Here is a 6031-nt window from a genome sequence, read left to right as displayed (position 1 = left end):
GCACTCTGTAATATAATAATTAAATTGCTCCCTTTTTTAAACCATTGCTAATGTGATCTGAGTTTTGCTTGGCAATAATTTTCATGTTTTCAAAATTTGAAATGTCAAGTATTGGACAAATATGAAGCCTTTGAATATATTTATATTGTTTCCCTTACAATATGTTAACTTTGTATAGCTGTAAATAACTATTAGTAATTGTTCCTTCCTTCTCTTTTATAGACTTGGCACTTAATTCTGCTCTGATGTTTGCTAGCTTTTGAATATATTTGACAGAGCAAAGAACCCTCTCTTGGTTGTGTCCTTGAATACAAAATAAAAGTAAGCTGTGATTAGTAGTTTTCAGTGATTTTTCCCCCCATTTTATTAACTGAGTTTTTTCCAAATGTGGTAAAATATACATAACAAAATTTACCATTATATTTGTTTTTAAGTGTACAATCAAATTGCATTAATTATATTCACAATGTTGGGCAACCAGCACCACTCATTTCCAAAATATTTTCATCATTCCAAACAGAAATTCTCTAACAGTTAGGCAATAACTCTTGATTTTCCCTCCCCCCAGCCCCTGATAACCTTTAATCACTTTCTGTTTCTATGAATTTGCCTATTCTTGATATTTCAAATAAGCGGAATCATACAATGCTTGTCTTTTTGTGTCTGGCTTATTTCATTTAGCATAATGTTTTTAAGATTCATTCATGTAGCATGTATCAGAACTTCATTCCTTTTTATGGCTGAATAATAACCCTGTGTGTACCACACTTTCTTTATTCATTTGCGGATGGATGGACACTTGGCTTATTTCTACATTTTGGCTAGAAAAATGCTGCAGTGAACATGGCATACAATTACCTGACTGAGTCACTGTTTTCAGCTATTTTGTGTATATATTTAGGAATGGAATTGCTAAGTTACATCATGATTCCATGCTTAAATTTTGAAGAACCATCAAATATGTGCATAACCTCCCCTATTATTAATGTCCCCCACCAGAGTGGTACATGTGTTACAACTGATGAATCTATATCGGCACATCATTATCACCCAAAGTCTATAGTTTGCATTAGGGTTCATTCTTGGTGGTGTACATTCTATGAGTTCAGACAAAGGTGTAATGATTTATATCCACCATTATAGTATCATACAGAGTAGTTTCACTGCCTGAAAAATCCTCTGTGCTTCTCCTATGCTTCTTTCTCTTCCCCCAACCCCAGGTTAACCACTAATCTTGTACTATCTTCATAACTTGGCCTTTTCTAGAATGTTATATAGTTGGAGTCATTCAGAGTACAGCCATTTTAAATTGGCCTCTTTCACTTAGTCATATGCCTTTAAGGTTCTTCATGTCTTTTTACGGCTTGATAGCTCATATCATTTTAGTGCTAAATAGTATTCAATTGTCTGGATGTACCAGTTTATCTATTCGCTTACTGAAGAACATCTTGGTTGCTTCCAGGTTTTGGCAATTACGAATAAAGCTGCTGTAAACACCCATGTGCAGGTTTTTGTGTAGACACAAGTTTTCAGTCCTTTTAGGTAAATACCAAGGAGCGTGATTTCTGGATCATATGGTAAAAGTACACAATAATTGAGAGCTCCTGTTGTTCCACACGCTTGCCAGCATTTGGTGCGGGCGATGTTCTAGATTTGGGCCATGCTAATAGGTGTGTAGCAGTTATCTCGTTTTAATTTGCATTTTCTTAATGACACATGATGTTGAGCATTTTTTCATGTGCTTATTTGCCATCTGTGTATCTTCTTCGGTGAGGTGTATGTTAAGGTCTCTGGCCCATTTTTTAAATTAGGTTTTTTGTTTTCTTATTGTTGAGTTTTAAGAGTTCATTGCATATTTTGGAGAACAGTCCTTTACCAAATGTGCCTTTTGCAAATATTTTCACCTAGGTTATGGCTTGTCTTCTCATCCTTTTGAAATTGTCTTTCACAAGGCAGAAGTTTTTGATTTTAATGAATTCCATCTTGTCAATGATTTCTTTCATGGATCATGCCTTTGGTATTGTATTTAAAAAGTCATTGCCAAACCTAAGGTCATCAAGTTTTTCTCCTATGTTATTTTCTAGGGGTTTTACAGCTTGCTTGTTTTTTTTTTCTTTTTTTAAGATTTTATTTATTTATTTATTTATTTATTTATTTATTTATTTTTTAAAGAGGGGAAGGGAGGGAGGGAGAGAGGAAGAGAAACACCAGTGTGTGGTTGCCTCCCACATGTCCCCTATTGGGGACCTGGGCTGCAACCTAGGCATGTGCCCTGGCTGGGAATTGAACTGGTGACCCTTTGGTTTGCAGGCTGGCACTCAGTCCACTGAACCACACCAACCAGGGCTATAATTTTCTATTTACATTTAGATCTATTATCTATTTTGAATTATTTTTTCCGAATGGTATAAGGTCATTTTTTTTTTTTTTTTTTGCATGTGGATGTCCAGTGGTTCAGCAGCACCATTTGTTGAAAAGAGTTTCTTTAAATTCAAAGTACCTTAGTGGAATGAAGCTCTTTTTTTTTTTTTAAAGACTTCCTTTGTACCTTTTATTTTCCTTAAGGTGCTTATTACTTTCTCTTTTGTTTTACCATGTTGAGTCCCTTAATCATTAACTGTTTCACACAGTAGATGCACCATTGCTTTTTAAAATTTGTTTTTATTTGTTGATTTGAGAGAGAGGGGGAAAGAGAGAAACATCAATTTGTTGTCCCACTTATTTATGCATTCATTGGTTGCTGCTTGTCTGTGCCCTGATCAGAGGTCAAACCTGCAGCCTTGGCATATCAGGATGATATTCCAACCAACTGAGTTACCCAGCCAGGGCCACAGTTGCTTTGAGTGAAGTACTAATGAATTTTATTCCTTCAGTCTGGCTTGTCCTTTTTCTGATGCCACCATCACAGTTGTTGCCTCCCCTAGAGGCCTCCCTTATCTCTTCCTGACCTAGTCAGTACTAACTGCTTCCCTTACGTCTACCCAACAGGTCTTGGTTCATACTTTACTCAGTACCTATCAAGTTGGCTCTGTAAGTACATCCATTTCCCTAGCTTAGAGCACTTTCAAGGCAGAAACCACATTTAAAAAATCTTTTTGAAGCTAGCATTTGCTGAACACTTAATGTGTGCCAAGCACTAGGTGAAGAGGGTTCTATGATTTATCTCAGTCCCCATGGACGGTCCACGAGGTAGATGCTATTCTTATCCCCATTGTATAGCTGATGAAACTGAGGGTCGCAAAGGTTCAAATTTACACACACAGTTAAGTTGGAGGTGTCAAACCTGAATTGTCTCCAGAACTCTCGCTCTTAACCATTGCCTAGCCAGTGTCTTCACAAAAGTGTTACTCAATAACTGTTAATCAAACTGAACTAGAGATTGTGAGTTTGGGAGCCAGGAGAGAAAAAAAGCAATGTCAGGCTGGTGGGGCACATAGTTGGTATTGGGAGACAGTGTTTATCTTTGGGACAACAGCCTGTGGTACTGGAATGAAATGAACTGAGCAAGTCCTGAGAAAATTTCATTTGGCTCAAGACTTGCTGGCCTGAATAAAAGGGCATTAAGTTGAGAGTTGTGGTGGGAATGGGATGGGGAAGGGGCAGAGAGGCCCCAACTCAGCTACATAGAAAGATCATATGACAGCCAGGGCAGTGACAGGAAAATAACCCAACACCTTGGGCACCATGCGCAGTCAATGCCAGAAAGTACAGCCCAGAAGCTAGTAAGATACAACACTTGGGAGTTTTGGATCATTAGATCATTCATTCACTCAATAAATGTGTACTGAGCATGCAATGTACTCTGCCTGGCTGCTGGCTCTCCTGTCCCAGGCCGTCCAGCTAGCTCTCCCTCTTGCTCTCTCTGCCCCAGCATGGGGTTTGCGTTCTGCTCCTCGTTCTTGCAGCTTTTCAGCTGTGCTTGGTTCCACCTGCAGAGCTACCTCTGGACATCCTCCTGGCTCAGCTCTTCAGAGGTGCCTTCTTTGGACACCCCACCTGAAGTAGTCTCTTTCTCATAGATCACTCTTTTGATATTTGTAGCACTTACCACAGTCTAAAACTACTTTGTTCACTTATGTACTTGTTTGTTATTTGCCCACAAGAACTTAAGTTCCATGAGAGCAAGGATCTTGTCTGCTTATCACTTTGAGGATACAGTGTCGCAAGAAATTTTAATTGAATCAATGAATGTACCTATTATAAAAATTTACAGAATATAGGAAATAAATGAGGAATCCCAGTATGTTAAAATAAGTTAGTTGATAAATACCCAAAAGAATCGGTGGGATGCAATTCATGCCAGTAATGAAAGGGTATGCTTTGCTTAAAAGAAACAGAAAAAGATGGAGTGGGAGAAAAAGCAATATTTACAAGTATCCGAGCAAACAGAGAAAGGTGGCTCAGAGAACTGCCTGGGTAAGAAAAGGAAAGGAAGAGATGTGATTTCATTCTGAAAGGTGATCTGCAGGCTGCTAGGCCCCATTATTCTCTCACCTAGCACTTTGCCACCATCTGTAATTGAATAACTCGCTTGCTCCCATGCTTATCATATGTCTTCTCCATCTTAACTCCATCTCATTGAGAGCAAAGACCGTGAGTGGCAGGGATGTCCTCAGCACCTGCCGCAGGGCAGGCCCTCAAGTACACACTGGTTACCCACCGAACGCACACATGAATACTGTGTACTAAGCGTTGCCCTAGAGGAGCATAGGATGTAGAGGAGAACAATGTGACGGTTAACCCATTCAACAAACGTGAAGTGAAAGCCCACTGGGTGCCCTAGGTTGTGCTCAGTGCTAGACAGGGAAGTGTCCTTGCCTAGAATGAGGTCACGGTCTCTTGGGGGTGACGGGCAAGTGAGCACCAACAGAGATGTACGAGATGAGAAGTGTCCAGTCAGGGCAAAGCACGTGGTACTATGTAAACCCAGACAAGGGCCATGTAACCCAGACTTGGGGATCGGGAAAGGCTTCTGGGGTGTCAGCCAGAGGGAGGGCACTGAAAGGGGCCCTCTTGACAAAAGAAATGGTGAGGCGGTACCTGGTATGGGCATGGAGGGTTGTAGGATGAGGGAACGATCCCGGGAGGCTGATTCCCAATAGGACCAGCCTGGCTGGAGGGCACTGTTCAGTTAGCCAGGTGGGGTAGTGGATTAGGTTTCTCGAGGGTGAGTGTGTGGAATGGAAAATTGTGTTGAAGAAAGAACCCTGGAAGACAAATGGTGGAGGAACTGGTGAGACGAAGACCAACAGGAGGAAAACCAGAGAAAAGCTCCGTCTCCATTACCTGATGTGTAATAACGGCATGGTAATACTGTGCGGTGCAGTAGTGGTTTGTATTTTGTCAACACCGTCCGCATCCTAATCTCAAGGAACATCTTGAAACTATAAGAATGCTTCTAAATATTAGTCTTAGAATTCTGGAATTTGGTGTTTTCTCCAGACAGAATTAATGTTCCCTGATGGAGCCCCCAGAGTAAATCTCTATGTCCTCTTTTTATAAATGCGTGAATTATTCTGGTCTTTGTTATTGGTGGTGTCTCTTCTCAGGAGACATGGGGAATACTGACTCATTTATTTACCAGCTCTTAGCAACGTAATAATTGCTCCTGAACAAGTAATCTAACTCCAATAAACCCGATAATATTCATCTGCAAAACAGGAATCACAGGCCTTTCATAGGGAAAGTATATAAAGTACAAAAGGGTGCTTAACACAGTGTCAGGAATATCGTCAGTGATGAAAAAATCAGTACCTACTGATTTTAAACAGCTAACCCGGAGCCAGTGCTCTTTGATGCGTGCATATAAGGACGTTATCGCCATCTCCTGAAACCAAGAAGTCAAATTCTGTCCCCCAGTTTGGTCAGTTTGAGAGCCAGATTTAAAAAAAAAAACACCACCACCACAACACAAAAACAAAAAAACCTCAGGTCAACAGCAACCTCCAACCTGCAGCGGGCCAACCCTCGGTTAGGCCCGTCCGGAGACTACAAATCCCAGTATGCCGCGCTCTTCCGCGTTGGCCGGCAC

The sequence above is a fragment of the Pteronotus mesoamericanus genome, unplaced genomic scaffold, assembly GCF_021234165.1.
Source record: "Pteronotus mesoamericanus isolate MK-2021 breed Mesoamerican mustached bat unplaced genomic scaffold, CSHL_Meso_final scaffold_174, whole genome shotgun sequence".
NCBI lineage: Eukaryota > Metazoa > Chordata > Mammalia > Chiroptera > Mormoopidae > Pteronotus > Pteronotus mesoamericanus.
This window is presented reverse-complemented; position numbering follows the sequence as displayed.